General features: G+C 44.0%; 1 protein-coding gene across 1 annotated transcript in view; it reads left to right on the plus strand.

The window, feature by feature from the left end:
* Positions 1–714: 714 nt before the first annotated feature.
* Positions 715–17,949, plus strand: part of GREM2 (gremlin 2, DAN family BMP antagonist) — a 73,432-nt gene continuing 56,197 nt past the window's right edge. Inside the window, exon 1 of the mRNA XM_006031828.3 lies at positions 715–964. The gene's annotated coding sequence lies outside the window, so the exon portion shown is untranslated. The remainder of the gene's footprint in view (positions 965–17,949) is intronic.

A 17,949-nucleotide genomic window follows, 5' to 3' on the forward strand; every position in this document is an offset into this window, starting at 1 on the left:
AACAGAAGCCATTGCAGTTGCACTGATTCAATAAACCCAGATGCAGAGGAGGTTTGGCATTCCAGCTTCATTTTCTGTGTAAAAGCCATGATTTGATGTGGATTAGAAACCACTGTATTTAATAAACAAAAATATGGATAATAACCCAAATACAGCAACCAAACAAACCAAATTGAGGGAACAGGCACTTTGTCCTGCCTCAGTTGAAGAATTTGCTATTTTAGCCCTCAGGTAATTAGGCGCCGTATGCTTTTAATTTGAAAAGCAGGAATTATATATATATGTATGCATGCATGCATGTATGTATGTCAAGAAAACGAATGTGTCTGAATGTCAGGCATGACACACGATCACAACTCTCATGCATTCTTAACATTGCAGGTCTCTCAACAAAAGGAGGAAGAAGACCTGAAGGAAACGAGTGTTTTTTTGTGGGTTGGTAGATGTAGAAGTTCCCTACATAAACAAGAGGGTTTGGATTGGAAAGCTGATAAAAAAAATGTTAGAGCTAACCACAAGGTTGTAAATCCACAAACTGAAGGGGAGGAAAGGAGAAACACAGCAAGCGACTTAAGTGTGTGTGGCTGCAATGTTTGTGGGCTAGATGAGAAACAAGCGCTGAGTGAAACAGGGAGGGGGGAGGTAAGGGTGGCTGGTGAGATTTGTTTGGTGATCAGAGCCAATAGAAAGCTTAGACTTTGATAATATCCCCATGCAGTGGCTTAGAAGAGTCAGTGCTGAGTCTCCAGTACTCCTTTCACATCTGCAACCAAAGCCTGAGATCCTACAAAGCAAGGCACACTCTCCCCATTCGCAGCTCTCTCAAATTGAGCTCTTATGGGCATCTGCAGCAGCTTGGCTAAGGAAGAACTGAAAGCAGCAGCAGGCTACATTTAATCACTCCATTGGAATATATAAGCTCTAGGACAGAGGGAACTGAAGAAAACCCCTCAGTTTATTCCAGGTACAAAGATCATCATAACTCATCTGAAGCAGAGTGTGATGGTTTTAGGTGGATGTTTAGATGGCATTGCTCTTTATGTTGTAACACTTGATTTCCTTCTTTCTTTTACTCTGTCATTTTTCCACTGCTGTTTAGAAGGAAAGAGGGGGAGGGGGGATTCCTTAACTTCAAAGTCTGCAGAATGAACTGAGAGGGGAAGAAATTGTATTTATTCCTATATTGCATTGGCATAATGCAGGACTCCGGTATTCATGTCACACCAGATTGTGCCTCTTTCCTATTAAGTGCTTCTGCACATGCAAAAGTTAAATCCTTGTGAAAACTTAACTGCTCAGTTGTAACCCATTCCTATTTAGCTTATATACAATGTAGTGTAAATTGGTGCCTGATCATGTTAAAGCAATAGCTTCTGGTTTCATAGTATTTTATATTATGCTCATGCTTCTTTCATATAAGAAGTTTCCAAGAGGCACACCACTAAATTAATGTGAGCAAGATATAAAAAAGTCTGTATTTCTTGGGTTTGAGCAGACTGCTAAAACAGTTAATTGCATGGATTAAAAAAAAAAATCCTTTTTTTGATTGAAGTATTATGCAAGAAATGGAGAAAAAAATAAATCCTTGACTGGGACCTGTACCTCTCTGTACCTTTCTCTCTCTCTGCTTTGGGTTAATGATGGTTTGTGATTATGAAACCCTATGAGGGATCAGCTGCAAGAACAAATGGCATTATTTTAACAGTTGTGAGTTGGAAATACATGTACAGTGGTTCCCCCTCACTCCCCCCACAGAGGAAAATTATAGACATGTCTTTGTACAATTGGCTTGCAAGGCGAAGCTGCTTGACTTTCTGCTAAAGTGAGGGAAATATTTGTGCTTCCACCCATCTTACAACCAGTTCCAGGTCTTAGAGAGAAATTGCAGTGGTATTTAGTTTAAGCAGTGACTCCTATTTTTAGGACAGCATTGTGAAAGTAGTTATATAACTTTCTTTTTGGTGGCTATGTTGCGGACAAAATCAATATATCAGTAACAAGTTAAACCTTTTCTATTTTTTTGCCCCTTGAAAATGCTGAATGATGGCGCAGCTAAAGCCCTGTGAAGTAGAGTTGGGTAAACTTCAGTTTTCACGGTTTAACTGTGAAAGGGTAGCCTGTGTGATGAAAGTTTACAGGTTAGGAAGCTAAACAATCTGGTTGAATAATAAAGCAACAGGTGCAATAACAAGCAGGATCCATTGGCTGAGTCCTCTGTGTATGTGCCGACTTCATGGTTACTGTGCAATAAAGCACTCTGAAGTGAACATCACTTCAGGCTTGCTTTATTATCATCAGTGTAAATATAGGTAATGTATTTCTTCAAGGGATTTATTTTCTTCCTCAATGTCTTTGGACAAACAGCAAAAGTTTTCTAAAATATTTTATCATTTACTCTGCTGCATGATCATCAGGGATCTGGGTTTTCCGTTTCCCATGGAAAAATGGAGAAAACGGTGGATTTTACCTTTTTACCAGAGGCAAACGTAAATTTTTCATTTTACCAGAGAAGCCCGCAGATTTTGCAGTTTTGCAGTGAGCCCTCTGTGGGCTGGCAGAGTTCAAGCCTGCAAGGGGCTGGGAGGGAGTGGGAAGAGGGCAGTGAGGCAGGGGGCACCATGTGCACATGGCCCCCAGGCAGTCTGGAGAGCAACTCTTGCAGGTAAGTGTGGGGGGGGGGGGGGGGAGGGATTGAGGCCCCCAGAGGGAGGAAGGGAGGGAGGGAGAGAGTTGGGCAGGGCTAGGGCTGGTGCTGCTGTTCAACTGGGCAGTGTATGGAGCCTGGGGCCACAATGCGTGACTGCAGAGCCCCAGTGGGGAGTGGGACAGGACCATGGGCAGCATGTCGGGGCGGGGGGTAGGGGAGGCTGGCTCCCCACTGCTGCATGAATTCCTGGGGGAATGGGGGGGGAACCATGCCCCCCAGATCTGTGTGCAGGGCAGGGGTGGGGCAGGCTTCCTGCTGCTTGGTTGGGTGATGGGGCTGCTCCCCACTCCTACATGCGCTCCTGGGAGGCAGAGAAGACCTCTGCATGCCAGATCTGTGTGGGTGGGTATGGGTACAGGCTGCCTCCTTCAGGTTTGGGCTCCCGCCCTGCTGCCTTCCCCCAGGGCCTCTGCAGCCATGGCTTGTGCGACCCAGCACTACAAATAACAGTGGGGCAGCACAGGAAAGCTGCTTGCTGCTGTGAGCTACACTCTGCCCTGGCAATGCATTCCCTGCATGCAGCCCCACACCACTGCCCCCACTGTAGCTGCGCCATAAGGGACTCATTGCCAGGGCAGCATGGAGTTCTCAGCAGCAAGCAGCTTTCTTGTGCAGCCCCACTTTGCCCTGCAGTGCCAGGTCACACACGCTGAACTGCGCAGGCCCTGGGGGAGGGCAGCAAGGCAGGAGTCCGTAGCAGGCCAGCCCCCACCCTGTGCACAGATCTGGGTGGCACAGATCCCCCTGCCCTCTGGGAGTGCATTCAGTGGCAGGGAGCTGCCCCGCCCCCCAACCCCTCAGCAGGCAGCAGAGGAGGGACTGGGCTCTGCTCTACTGCAGCAGCTGCCACCTCCTGTGCCAGGGGCAGGGACTGTGGACCCGGGTCTCTGGCCCAATAGCCCTGGAATCTGGAGGCCCCCTTCAGCAGGGCTGGGGGAGCAGGAGCTGTGGGTTGCATTAGATCTCTGAAGCTGTGGAGCTGTGGGCAAAGGGCACCAGCAGGACTGGGAGGGTTGTGGGGGGGGAGTGAGGGGCAGGAGCAGGGGTGAGGGAGTGAGGGGCACGAGTATGGCCAGAGAGCTGTGGGTGGGGAGTGAGGGGCACCAGCAAGGCTGTGCGGGATGTGTGGTGTGGTGAGGGGCACCATCCGGGTTAGAAGAGCTGTGGGGGCCCTTTCATATTATCACAGATTTGGGTTTTTTATTAGAGAATTTGTAATTTTTATTTTATTTTTTTGTCAGGGAAAACCAGGGTCCCTAGGTGGTCACATCATTTTCTAATTAATTTTGCTGTGTATTACTCAGACTGACATCTTTCCGTATGCCCTTTTAAACATCAGAATTGCAGAGAAGGGAATGATAATTCAATATCTAATTCTAAAGTGACTGTTGAGGAGAATCTGTCGAGCTTGTTTCTGAGAGCACAGTTTAGCAGAAGCAAAGTTTAGTAGGCAGCAAACAAGGTGGGATTCAGGATAATGGCTCTGTGTTTAATCCCTGCTACAAATCTTGGGCAAGAAACTTAACCTTTCTGTGCCCCAATTTCCCTGTAATAATACTACTTGTCTCTTACTTCATATGTCCCAAGGAAGAGGACAGGGAAAGCCCTGAATAGTAACAGAACTGGCTTATTACAACAGTTTAGAAAAAAAACCTGAAGAGGATGCCAAATGTCTACCTGTTCAAGTAGGGGTTAGAACTGTGTTTATCAATGTTTTCAGGCTCAAGGCACCCCCTATAGCTTTTCTGAATTTAGTGGCACCCCATTAAAAAAACTAAGCTATTTTGTATGGCATTCGCCTTGTTATACCCATTAAAAGGATCGCAGGATTGCAGAACAGGCAGGATTGGGCAAAGCATACCTGAGAGCATGGTGGGAAGTGGTGCATGGTGCTCCATGCGGCCAGGGTCTGCTTGGCAAGGCAGATTGGCTTGCTTAAGTGTTAAGGGTTGCATTAGATCTCTGAAGGAGGTGTTTGTCCCTAAAGGAGGCAGAAAGAGTGATAGTGGCTACTGGAGGTGTGAGCATGGTGGGGGTATGACTGCCATGTCTCAGGCTAGGAACAGAAGTTACACACAAACTGGTTTAAGTGATGGTTTAAACCTGTAACAAAACAGAAGTTCAGTATACATAAACCATTTCGAAAATGGCTGAAACTGATTTAAAATAAACCTGGATGGATGTAGTATCAGACTTACCTGATTTAGGTCAAACCAGTTTATGGAACTTCTGTCCTAGCCCCCTCCTGATTCATTTTAACTGACAGTTCTCCTGCATCCCAGGATGCTGTGCAGGCCTAGGCTGTGCTTTCTGCCCTAGCAGAGCAGAGTAGCCCTGCCTCCAGCTGTAAGGGGGTGGAGGGAGTTGGGGGGCCTGGCAGCTAGGAGCCAGGCAGATTCCCCAGCCTTGGCCCCTCCTTGGCCAAGAAAATTAGCCTGACTCTCAGCTGGGTTGGGGGGAGTAAAGCTCCCACTGTAGCCTTTTCCCTGTACTGAGCACAGCCTGGCTGGGGGGCCAGAGCTGGGGGGGTGTTTTTCCTGTCCCGGCTCCTGGCTCAGGTGGGGGGAGTATAGCCCCCAATTGGGGCTCCCCCCACCCTGCACCAGGCACAGCCCAGCTAGGGGTCAAGAGCCAGGTGAAGGGGGGGGTGCTTTTTACCCCCACTTCTTCTCAGCTGGCCCATCAACCAGAATGGGGGCATGGCAGGGTGATTGCCCCAGCTCCTGGCTGTCGCAGAGGAAGTAAGTCCCCAATGTGGGCTTTCCTGAAGCGGGGGGCATTTTACCTCCCACTCCCTTCCCAGCCAGCCTGCCAGCTGAGGAGGAGATGTGGCCAGATGATCCCCCCAGTTCTCAGATGCGGGGATGCTCATGGTGGGGGCTTTACTCCCCCTGCCCAAGCCAGGGCAATCACTCAGCTACTCCCCCTCCTTGACCAGCAGGCCAGCTGATGAGAGATTGGGGGTGGAGGGGAAACATTCCTCACCTCCCCTCCTTTCCCCACCTCCCCCGCACCAGGCACAGCCCAGCTGGGGATTTGGAGCCCGGTGGGAGGTAGAGCACCCCTCCTCAGCCGGCCAGCTGAGAAGCAGGCATGGCTGGGTGTCACCTTGGCTCCCAGCCGCAGAGAAGCCCACAATGGGAGCTTTACTCACTCTGCCCAAGCCAGGAGCTGGGGCCATCACCCAGTCATACCCCCTCCTTGGCCAGCAGGCTGGCTGAGGGGGGCGTGGGGGGAAAGGCCTCCATTGTGGCTTCTCCCCCCCTGCACCCAGCACAGCTTCAATGGGGGTCCAGATCTGGGTGGGGGTGCATTTCCCCCCCACTCCCTCCTCAGCCAGCTAGCTGGCCAGGGATGGGGCATAGCCAGGTGATTGGCCCAGCTCTGGATTTGGGTGCTGGGGCTGGGGAGGAAGAGAGGGAGAAACACCTCACTGGAAGCTTCCTTCTTCCTACCTTATGCCCACTCCAGGGAGACCCCAGCTAGGGGTCCAGCGCAGGGTTTTGGGGCAGTTTTCCCACACTCCTTCCTCAACCATTCTGGACTGAGGAGGGGGTTGTGGCTAGGGAGACCAGATCCAGGCATGGGGGGAGGGAGAAATGGCCAGCTGGGGGCTTCCCCCCTCCCTTTTTTCCATGGAGCTTGGGAGACCTCAGCTGGGGGCCAAGTGGGGTGGGGGGGGAGGGTTCCTCACACCCTCTCCTCAGATAGCTGCAGGCTGAGGAGGGGGCATGGCAGGAGGAATCATCCATCTCCTGCAGTGGATGGCTCCCTGCAGTGGCCAGCAGGCTGGAAGGCATGCCCTCCTTCTTCCCCCCACGTCCTGGTATGGGTCATTGCTAGGGTCTGGCTGCCTTTTGGGATTGAAAAGTGAATGTCATTCTTATTGGTTCAGTCTAGGCAGTTTACAGAAAACTGTAGAGATTGAAACAATTTAGTCTCAGGCTTTCTGACTGTGCATACTTAGCCCCACTTTTTTTGCTATCTGCCCCCTCCCCACTAGGAGGGTGAGTGTGGTCCCTGGTGCAGCTGCTGATCCTCTGGAAACTGGCATGACAGCATCAGAGCTACCTGCCCCTATAGTCCCTCCTACTAGCTCCAGAAGCATGGGAGGAGTGGAGGAATGAGCCAGGCTGAAAGGCATGGCCTAGGTGTGCCTTCCTGCCTGCCCATGGCAGAGTATGCTGCTTAGACTGCAGAGGTGATCAGCACATGCTAGAGAAGGAGTATCCCAGAAGAGCAGCCCCAGGGTGGATGCAGCGCATCTGGTGGGTGGAAAGCAAACACTGACTTTCTCACACAGGGGCTGGGTGCTGTGGCACCCTTTACAAAAATCTCACAGCACACCAGGGTGTCATGACACCCTGGTTGAAAGTTACTGGACTAGAAGATGAAGGCATGAGCAACGTACCTATAACTGTCAATCAGGTGGCTGAATCCTCTATGTTGAGTACAAGGTAAGATGAACGTACTTCCTTGAATAAAACCCAGCTACAGAGGGGGAGGATTTAACTATTAAAGGTGGTAAAGCACTTGAAGAACTTTAGATGAAAAATGTTATAGCAGTGAGAAAAATTAGTGGAAGATATTGGATCACATTAAACTTGGAAAAGAAGTTTAGAACTGATGAAAAGCTATGAATATGCAAGTGAAAGATGTAGTCCCATGTATTCTAGATGATGCTTTTTTCTCTCAGTTCACTAGCTCTGATTTGCTCTTCCATTCCTCTTTGAAACCTACTTCATTGCAAGACTGATCATTGTTTCAGTAGGGGGTGCTATAAGAGATTTAAACTTTAGGGTTGTTTTATCATTGTTGTTCTCATCTCATGTAAGATGTCTATTTAACATCCAGCTAAATGCTGACAAATGGAACCCAAAGCCAACCTTAGATTTCACAGATGGATTTTATGCTCAGATATACTAGATTGAAATTATCCTGTTCTGCAGTGAACAATACTACAGCTGGATAAAATCACTTACAAACATCTGGTAGATTCTTAACAGGTCTCTTGATGCTGTAGTTAGCAGAAAACACAGAGGCAAACCTCTTAGATCTGTGCCTGAATTCAAGATTTTCAAGTGACTTTGCATAGTTTTCAGTGCCCCAATGATCTCCCCCAAAGGAGTATAGCACACTTGTCCATCATGGTGCTATTTTGAATTTTTCACAGCTACGGGTTTAGGAGAGTTATTGTTAGACAGACCAGTATTGACATCCCATGCAACTTGCTGTGCATTCTAGGCCCTTTTCCTAAAGCATTTGTTTTCTTCTTGCTCCAGCACCTCTTGTAGAGAAGCTTCTTTCAGTTCATCTGCATAGCCGCATCTGCCTTATGTGCATCTTGCTTCTTTTGCATCTACTTGTTGCTCTCCATTCTGTAGGGGAAGTATTTGATGTTAGTTCTTTCCTAAGGCTGTACACTTAGTGGTTTGCAGCAGGCATATCTGATAGAAAATAACCAATATAATAAGACTTTATTTGAGCAATGATGATTGTCTCTTGTCTCGAGACAGAAAACTGACAGTTGCATTCAGAAATGGCACCATAATTTGTTATTCATTTGCTAATCAATAGTCTTCTGACTGGGCTTCAAGATTCCCTGCCTTTTAACTGTATTTCTGCCCTATCCTTTGTGAAAGATGAGGAAAACTCCCTTCCCTCTCCTCCCCCCTTCTCCCCTTTGGAAAATTTGGAGATTTTGGTAAAAAATCCCAAACCACACAAGTTATGCCAAAATCCAAAAACACTCATGTTGAAATGGTGAAAAATATAGGTCTTGAAGTGAACATTTTCTGTTCAGTAGTGCTGTCATTCTACCTCATAGCATTGTGTTGTCTTGATATTTCCATTTTCCTCTATGGTCCAAGTTCTGTGATTTGAATACCATTCTGAATATGCACCATGGCTGTCCTTGATGGTGAGCTGTCACATTGCTCATGGTAAACCCTGACCATAGCATGTTGTTGGAAATGTTCAGATGCAGATTCTGTGCCATAGGCACAGGAGAATATAGGAGCATAGGGCACCCAACCCAGAGCTCAATGAAAGTATCATAATAGCATTTCCATATCAACATTTCTCAATTTTTCATAAGCTAAAAACTTCTTGGTTTGGAATGTTTGTATTTTTCCCCCTAAAGTTATACTATTTAAGTATATGAAACTGATGGTCCTTTTAACTTGAGTGTGCTGCAGCTTGCTGTAGAGAAGAGCCTTGCAGTGTGCTCTTTCATCAGAATTTTGTTGTTTTTTTTTTTTCATTCGTTACATCTAAAAATCTGTTGTGTTCCATAAGTATGAGAATATAACAGGACGCATGTTTAAAAGTCTTGTATAGGAAAGCAGCCTTGCAAATCCCCTCATTGGCTGTACAGTAAATAGGGGAGTCATCGATCAGTCCATAGATGACTGAGGAGGCCAATCTGACATTTGCATGTTCAGCTGCAGATGTGGCAGGTAATTTAGGAGTATGAAAGCAGTCCGGCAAGACTATTTCACAAGTAATGTATGTAAGTTAACTGTTTACTGTTCATTGGACTTATCTTTTTTACATTGGTCTTGGCAAGACAATGGCAAATATTAAGCTCTTTTAAAGACCAGTTAGATTTAGCAAAGTGATCTTTCCCTGGAGACTGTATCACTACCAAAGTGTTAATTTTTAATATTCTATCTTTCTTTCCTTACTATAAGGTTTTTCAAAGGAATGAAATGGTAAACTCCTCTTCCATTCCTGGTGATTTTAATGTCAGCATATAGAAAGCAGTTATTTGAAGAAGCTCATCAAGTTGTAATGAAAACAAGAGGAAATGAAAATTCTGATATGTCCAAGTACAGTAAGCCTCATAAAGATTTCTTATCTCTGGCTGTATCATAGTAAGAAGCAGAAGAACTGAAATATACTGAGGAAAGGCAAGATCATATTTATCCTCCCATTTTTTTTTAATTTTTTTTTTTTTTGTAAAACAGTAAGAGTGCATGATGATAAAAGCAAAAACATAATTTTATGCTATGGATTTACTAGCAGTGCAACATTGTTTCCCCACCCCACTTTATAATTTATTTAAACATTGTATAAAAAAGAACACAGAGCCCAAGAGGAACACATAACAGCTTTGTAAAATGCATAGTTGACTTTGTCTTGTACAAACATTGCCAGCTTTAAACATATTATGCAGTTCTGTGTTGGAACAAGGGAACTTAATCTTATGATCCATTGAAAATTAGCTGGCTTTTTGTGTTCAGCTGAAGTTTATTATTAATCATAACCCTGACTAATCCATTATTCTGTCTTGCTGTAATAATTGTACCTTGGTAAAATGGTATCTGATATTTTGTGTTAAAACTAATGAAGACTAAACAGAAGTGTTGTAAGAAGTCTCCTGACAAGAAACAGTTTTCTAAGGTACAAGGTTAAGGCCTAATCTCAAAAGATTTTGTTGATTTGGAATGGAGCAGGATCCTGCTAAAAAAATAAATAAATCAGAATGCTGGCCAGTTTCTATGTAGATGACAACTGAAAATTTTGGGAGCAGGTTAGAGAACAGTTATGGCAATGGAGATTGAAGGGCTGGAAGGGTTTGAACTCTTTATCCTCACTAAGAATCAGTTATGTTTTTTTGATATCTGAGGCCCTCAGCCCAGACATGCATATCATATACATCTCCGTTGTGCAGGCTTTTAACCCATCAACATATTGGGACCTAGAAGCTGGGAGTCAGGCCAGAATGTCTTCAGAGCAAGTTCAGGTTGGCAGGCTGGCTAGGTAACAGTATGATGGAATATGTTCAGATACCCTGTATCATACTTAGAGGGGGTAACCATTAATCACTATTTTCCCCATTGGAAAAAAAAAAGAAAGAGAATTCATATATGAACTATATTTATTCTTGTGTCAGTCTCTTACAGTCAATGGGATTACACTAGAAATGGATTCACTCACTTTGGGCTTAACCCTTCGCTACTGAAACCTATAGAAATTTTGCCATGGACCTAATTTAAAGTAAGCTTAGTCCCATTTCTTACCAATGACAAGCCTATATTTTTTCTCTAATTTCTCCATCTGCAAATTGTCATATGTATACAGAGAAGGGGTTAGAGAGAGCCGTTTCCCTAAATACTCCATTCTGTTCCTTTAAATTGATGCTGATAGTGTAGAACTTGTGACATCGATGTCCTAAGTGTACCTGTGGCCTGAGAAACTGCAGAAACAGGTTATGAAATAAATGTATCTCATTAGTCATAAATTGGAAGACTAGTGAACATATGGGCAACATATAATGCTTTCATATAAATCATCTCCTTTTTTGAACTAATTCCCCTCTTCTGCAAGACCTCAGAAGAAGTTGAACAAATGCAAACCCTTCATTGACTACAAAATCAAAGAAGCAAGGTTGTTTTGGTGGTATTTTTATTGGACCAAATGTATAGTTGGGAGAGCGATTTTAAAAGTTTTCAGGCACAAAGTTGCCCATCTTCAGGTCTGGTGTAATCAGTACTCCAACTCTACTAATAGGTCAGGCTGGATAGCTTTAGAATGTGGAAATGCCAGTCAAGTTTGCTCCACTGACATAGGAGAAGTTCCTCACTGGATGATTTTTAGGCTATTTTTTCAAACTCAGATTCCTTTTTTTCCAGAGAATCATTCTAAATGCTGAGAAATTGTAAACATCTTGATAAATTCCACTTTTTTCATTTTCTGTCTTGTCTATACCTCATATTTGTTCTTAGCAGAGCAGAAGAGCACTGACCAAAAAAAACTTGTTGCAAACTTTGATATACCATTTTGATGTTATATCCATATATATCTTATATTTTCTTTTAACCAAGATAGACTGCTTCCAACTGGAAACATATTAACAATATCAGTACTTCAGTAACTTTCTCTTTTTATATTTGCAGTATGTGGTAACACACAATTTTGAAAACTCATCCAAAATTGTCTTTCTGCACTTTAATAAAAAAAATTCTTTTTTTTTTTTTTGTTAACAATTTAAAATATAATATTTTGAATTTTTTTAAAGGAAAGAATGTACTTTGCCATTTTGAGTCAAGTCGTATTCTATTCTGGACCTATCACCATTTTCTTTTACAGAAGAATATGATATTACAGGAAGAATGTTACTGTTGTTTGCCAGAGAGCTGCACTATGTTTACTATAATAGCATTAAAGGAAATTTGAAAGTCAATGCTAGCTCAGTGGGAAATTGATAAACACATATTGTACTTGCAGGAACAGTCTGCCCAGTGGTATTAGGAAATTTATCATTCTATTTATTTAGGAGTTCAGACTTTAGCCTGCAAACAGACATGCTGTCCATTTAAAACTATGCCAGGCTTTAAAAGGTTTTAACAATATGAATGTGATTTGCAGAATCTGAAGCATTATCTTGGCACAGCCATCTCATGTGGCTTAGAATTAGCACTTTCATACCATTCTCACAAAGTTAAGGCTCCTGCTTATGGCTCTTGTTGTTCTCTGAAGACTGTGGTTTGATTCCTGGCACTGCTGCCTGGGTCAAGTATTACAGCCACAATCATAAACAGTGATTTTCAGAATCTGAGCAAACTAGACAAGGGTGTAGCTCCTTGGAAAAGCTATTCAGGAGGAGACAGAAATGGCAAGATATCGCTGGATCCATATCTAGAATTGGCAGGTTCCATTGTTAAGGATCGATGGTAGGCCAGTTTTGTAGTTGCCAAGGTTTGTTTACTTGTGCGATGGCCAACAAGTGAAATAGAGTTATGAATTCTTAAAAAAATAAAAGGCCATAGAACTCCTCTTTCTAAAAGGCACCATATTAGGTCATCGAGTATTTGGCTTTTTAGAAGGGCAGAACATGACATTCTCATATTTCACTGGTGTTTAAAGTTCCCTGGAATATATATAGGAAGCTATTTGTGAAATAATAAAGTGAGAGTAATCTAGTATCAAAATGATACAACAATAACAATAGTTTTATACTGATTTAAATTTTAAAGTCTAAAAATCCCCATGAACTTTACAGATATCTATCCAGTTAAGCAAACATTTTCACATTGGCTTCTTGGATTCTCACCAACAGGAACTTCTGCTGGAAGAACAACTACACTTAGTAGGGACTACAGGATGTCTCCTGAATACCTTCAGGAGTTACTATACTGCTGTGCTGCCACTGTATGTATTTAGCTTATTATTTGGCAGAGTAGTAGCCAGTAGGGCTGGGCAAAGATTCGGATCGCGATTCGGATTCGGAGATGATTTGGACAATTTGGAGGCCGAATCTACAAATCTGAATCAAATCACTAGAAGCTTTAGGCTTTCTGAATCCTAAGCTTTAAATTGATTCAGAATAGATTTGGTGATTCAGAGATTTGGCCGTAGGGTGTAATGGGGAATGAATGAAATATCTATAACTTTGTTGTTTTTTGGCTGATCTGGATGAAACTTGTAGGGATGGTAGCTGCTGCCGAGGACATGAAGCCTTCCAAGTTTCAAGGTAATAGGTGCAGGGGTTTCTGGTAAATTACACCTCAAATCCTGAAAGCAAAACTCATGTCACGTGTGTGTGTTAAGCCACAGTGGGGTAAAAATTGCAGGGATGGTAGCTCTTCCTGAGGCCACAAAGTCTGCCAAGTTTCAAGGAGATATGTGCAGAAGTTTCTGGGAAACTGCACCTCAAACTGCTGACAAGCAAAATGCATGCCATAGGTGACACTGTATGTGTGTTAAGGCACGGGGGGGGGTGAAAACTGCAAAGGGAGTCTGGGTTCTGGGGGCCTGCACCTCTGACCACAGGCAGGCAAAACTCGGACATCTGACTCCCTAGGTACCTCTGCACTAATTCCTTCCATCCAGGACCACGAGATGCACCAACTGCAGGCTTCATGCCCCCTGGCAGGCATGAAACTTGGCAGACTTCATGCCCTCAGCAGCAGCTACCACCCCTGCAAATTTCATTTGGATCAGCCAAAAACCAACAAAGTTATAGATATTTAATTGATTTTCCCATTATACCCTATGGCCAAATCTCTGAATCTTTTCCAAATCGATTCGGCCGAATCGAATCAGAAAAGCGATTCAGATCTCCAAATTGAATTGGATGAATCCAAATCGGCTGAATCTGAATCAAATAGTTGCCTATTCACAGAGGCCTAGTAGCCAGGTACTCTTGGCTAAGTACCAACATTCAAAAAGTCCCTGGAGGAGGCACTCTATCGCACTTAGAATAGTTTGTCTGTAACTTCTGTCCCTAGCCTTTAAGTCTCCAGAAACCGGTTTAAACCTGTAACAACAGAAGCTTAGTCCATGTAAACCAGTTTCAAAATGGCTGAAACTGGTTTAAGATAAACTTGGTTGAATGTAGTATCAGACTTACTTGATTTAGGTCAAATTGGTTTATGAAACTTCTGACTAAGCTTTCTTAATACTGACAGGTACATACCATACATGAGCAACTAGTAAGTTTGGGTGTCTACATTTCTAAAGGTACACTATTTTTAGGAAGTATTAAAATCTGCTTCCTGAAAATTAGAGCTATTTATGGTGTCTTAGTGGGTACTGAAAATCACCAATAACCCTTGAAAAAATTGACCCATACATAAATATTCACAGAGAGCAAAAGAATACATAATAAGAAGCTGGATGCTTCAAATATAGGCTCTCAGGAAATTAATATTATATTTGTATGTGAAAATTTAAACGTCTTCCCTGGGTGTATTATAACAATCTGCATTGATCACATTATTTCCATAGGAACTGAACCTCAGTAAATTCAGAAGTTAGATATCATGCAGTACATGAACACAGGCTTGCAATATTTTGATATTAGTAAAATAGTGAAACTGAAATCTTCATTTGCTAACACACTACAATCATTATCTAATATTTTATCATTAACTAATATTTTAAGCCACTACTATCTGTAAGGAAATTCATTTTTGATGTGTTATAAAAAATGAATGTTGTTTTGAATTAATTTTATCCTTTTCTTGTCCCTGACACTTCACAACCAACTCAATGAGATACATTTGGATTTGCACTGTTCTGTCTGTAATTAATAGTTATTATTTAACTCAGTGGAGTTACTCTATATTTTTGCTCTTAGACCTGAACAAAAGTTTCATAGATTGTAGTCGGAAGGGACCATGATGGATCATCGTGTCCGACCCCCTGCCCCTGGCAGGAAAGAGGACCGAGGTCAGATGACCCCAGCCATGTGACTATCTAGCTTCTTCTTGAAGACCTCCAAGCTAGGTGATAGCACCACCTCTCTTGGAAGCCCATTCCAGATCCTGGCCACCCTTACTGTGAAAAATGTCTTCCTAATATCTAACCTAAATCCACTCTCAACTAGTTTACACCCATTATTCCTAGTCACTCCCTGGGATGCCTTAGTAAGCAGCGCGTCCCCTATTCCCCGTTGACCTCCCCTAATAAATTTATAGGCGGCCACAAGATCTCCCCTCAGCCATCTCTTGTGAAGGCTGAAGAGATTCAGATCTCTCAACCTCCCACCGTAGGGTCTATCACAAAGGCCACTAATCATGCAAGTGGCCTTCCTCTGGACCCTCTCCAGATTCTCCACGTCCCTCTTGAAGTGCAGCACCCAAAACTGGACACAGTACTCCAACTGCGGCCTGACCAGCGCCGCATAGAGGGGGAGCATCACTTCCTTTGATCTATTAGTCATGCGCCTGCTACTGCACGACAAGGTGCGATTGGCCTTGTTGATGGCTTCATTACACTGCTGGCTCATGTTCGTCTTGGAGTCAATTATGACTCCAAGATCCCTCTCTGCCTCCAAGCTGCTGAGAAGGACACACCCTAACCTATAGGTGTGCTGGGGATTCCTCCTTCCCAGGTGGAGTACCTTACATTTACCTTTATTAAATTGCATCCTATTTCTCTCTGCCCATTGATCCAAACTGTCCAGGTTGGCCTGAATCTGCTCCCTGCCCTCCGGTGTACTAACTTTGCCCCATAACTTGGTATCATCTACGAACTTGGAGAGGGTGCTCTCCACGCCCTTGTCCAAATCGCTGATGAAGATATTGAATAATATCGGTCCGAGGACCGAACCCTGCGGGACCCCACTGCCCACCTCCCTCTAGGCCAAGAAGGAACCATCCACCACCACTCTGTGGGTGCGGTCCCTAAGCCAGTTGGCCACCCACCTGACTGTGTAGGCATCCACTCCACAGTCTGCTAGCTTCCCAATGAGGATAGGGTGCGAAACTGTGTCGAAGGCCTTCCTAAAGTCCAGGAAGATGACTTCAGCCTTGGCTCCCATGTCCAGGCAGTGTGTGACCTGGTCATAGAAGGTTGTCCCAGCATGAGTCCTGACTTCATTCCCTATACGACCATGTTTAATTCTCTGTGCAATCCCAAATCCGTAGATTGTTTGAAGCTTCCACCTCCTTTATATGAAACTGCTCACATTTTTTCCCCCTTGCAGTAGAGCCAATAGTATTATCCCCATTTTGCAGATGGGGAAATGGAACAGAAAAGGATTAGGTGACTTTTACTTGCAAGTAGAGCAGTTTACTGCACAGTAAGTGTGCACATGTAGACATGCATGCCTAGTGAGCAGTAAACTCTCTACAGTAAATTGTCTCATGTAGACACACCCACAGAGACCTAAACTTTCAAGAGTTACAAACGATTCCAGGTATTTCATTATTTTTAGGTGGTTGAAATGAGACACTTTGAAACAACACCTTCCCTCCCTCCCCCTCCAAAAGTGCTGATCATCTGCTTTCTGAAAATCAGGCTATTGTAATATGTCTAGTGATCTGAGACCTCTCCATTGTATGACAGCATATGAGACATCTCTGAAAAATGAAACAAGAAACATTAGATGGAATAGCTACCTCACAGTACATATGACTAGCATGACAGAAGAGGTGGTATTTTAAAAGTAGTTATATTTTATCCACTCACCATCAACTCAAGGATGCATTTTTTTATATTGAGCCCTTTGGCTTTCAGGCTCACCTGCAGCTTGTGTATACCAGGATAATGCAATAATATGGTTTCAAAGGGAAGAGCATCTTCACAGACAGACTAATGAACCTAGTGAGGAGGGCTTTAAAGTAGATTTGCTGGGATAAGGAGACAAAAGCCCTGAGGTAAGTGGGGAAGTGGGTGACCTGGAGGAAACACAAGCCTGGGGGGAGGAGTAGGGGGAACATGGGAGGACTTCTCATTCTTTCTGAGAAAGTAGGGCAATTGGCTAGTTACCTCAGGTGCCTGTACACCAGTGCACAGAGCCTGGAAAACAAGAAGGAAGAATTGGAAGTCCTTGCACAGTCACAGAACTATGACTTGATTGGAATAACAAAGACTTGGTGGGATAGCCTGCATGACTGGAGCACTGTCATGAATGGGTATATGCACCATGGCTGTCCTTGTTGGTGACCCACCACATTGCTCATGGGAAACCCCAATCATACCACATTGTTGGAAATATCCAGATGCAGAGCCTATACCATAGAAGAATATAGGGTTTCAGGGCACCCAAACCAGAGCTCACTGAAAGCACCATAATGGCGGAGAAGGGGAAGAGTTGCGCATTATGTAAAAGACCTGTATGATTGATTAGAGCTTCAGTATGAAATTGGAGATACGCCTGTTGAAAGTCTCTGGGTTAGGGTCAGATGGGAGAGTCACAAGGGTGATCTTATGGTGGGTGTCTGTTATAGACCACCAGACCAGGAGGATGGGGTAAATGAGGGTTTCTTCAAATAGCTGGTGGAAGTTTCCTGATTACAGTCCCTGGTTCTCATGATGGACTTCAGTGACCCTGATATCTGCTGAGAGAGCAATAGAATAATAGACTTTTATAGAAAATTAGGGTTGGAGAGGACCTCAGGAAGTCATCTGAGGATGACTTAGGGTTGACTCAGACTTAGGGTTGGAGAGGACCTCAGGAAGTCATTCCAATCCCCTGCTCAAAGCAGGACCATCCCCAACTCGATAATCCCAGCTAAAGCTTTTTCTTAAAAACCTCCGAGGATGGAGATTCCACCACCTCTCTGGGTACCCTGTTCCACAGTTTTACTGCCTTCCTAGTGAGAAAATTCTTCCAAATATGTAACCTAAACTTTCCTTGTGCAACTTGAGACCATTGCTCCTTGTTCTATCATCTGCTATCACGGAGAACAATCTAGCTCCATCCTCTTTCAAACCCCGCCTCAGGTAGTTGAAGGCTGCTATTAAATCCCCTCTCAGTCTCCTCTTCTCTAGACTAAATAAGCCCAGTT

This window comes from Alligator sinensis, unplaced genomic scaffold, assembly GCF_000455745.1.
Source record: "Alligator sinensis unplaced genomic scaffold, ASM45574v1 scaffold127_1, whole genome shotgun sequence".
NCBI classification, from domain to species: Eukaryota; Metazoa; Chordata; order Crocodylia; family Alligatoridae; genus Alligator; species Alligator sinensis.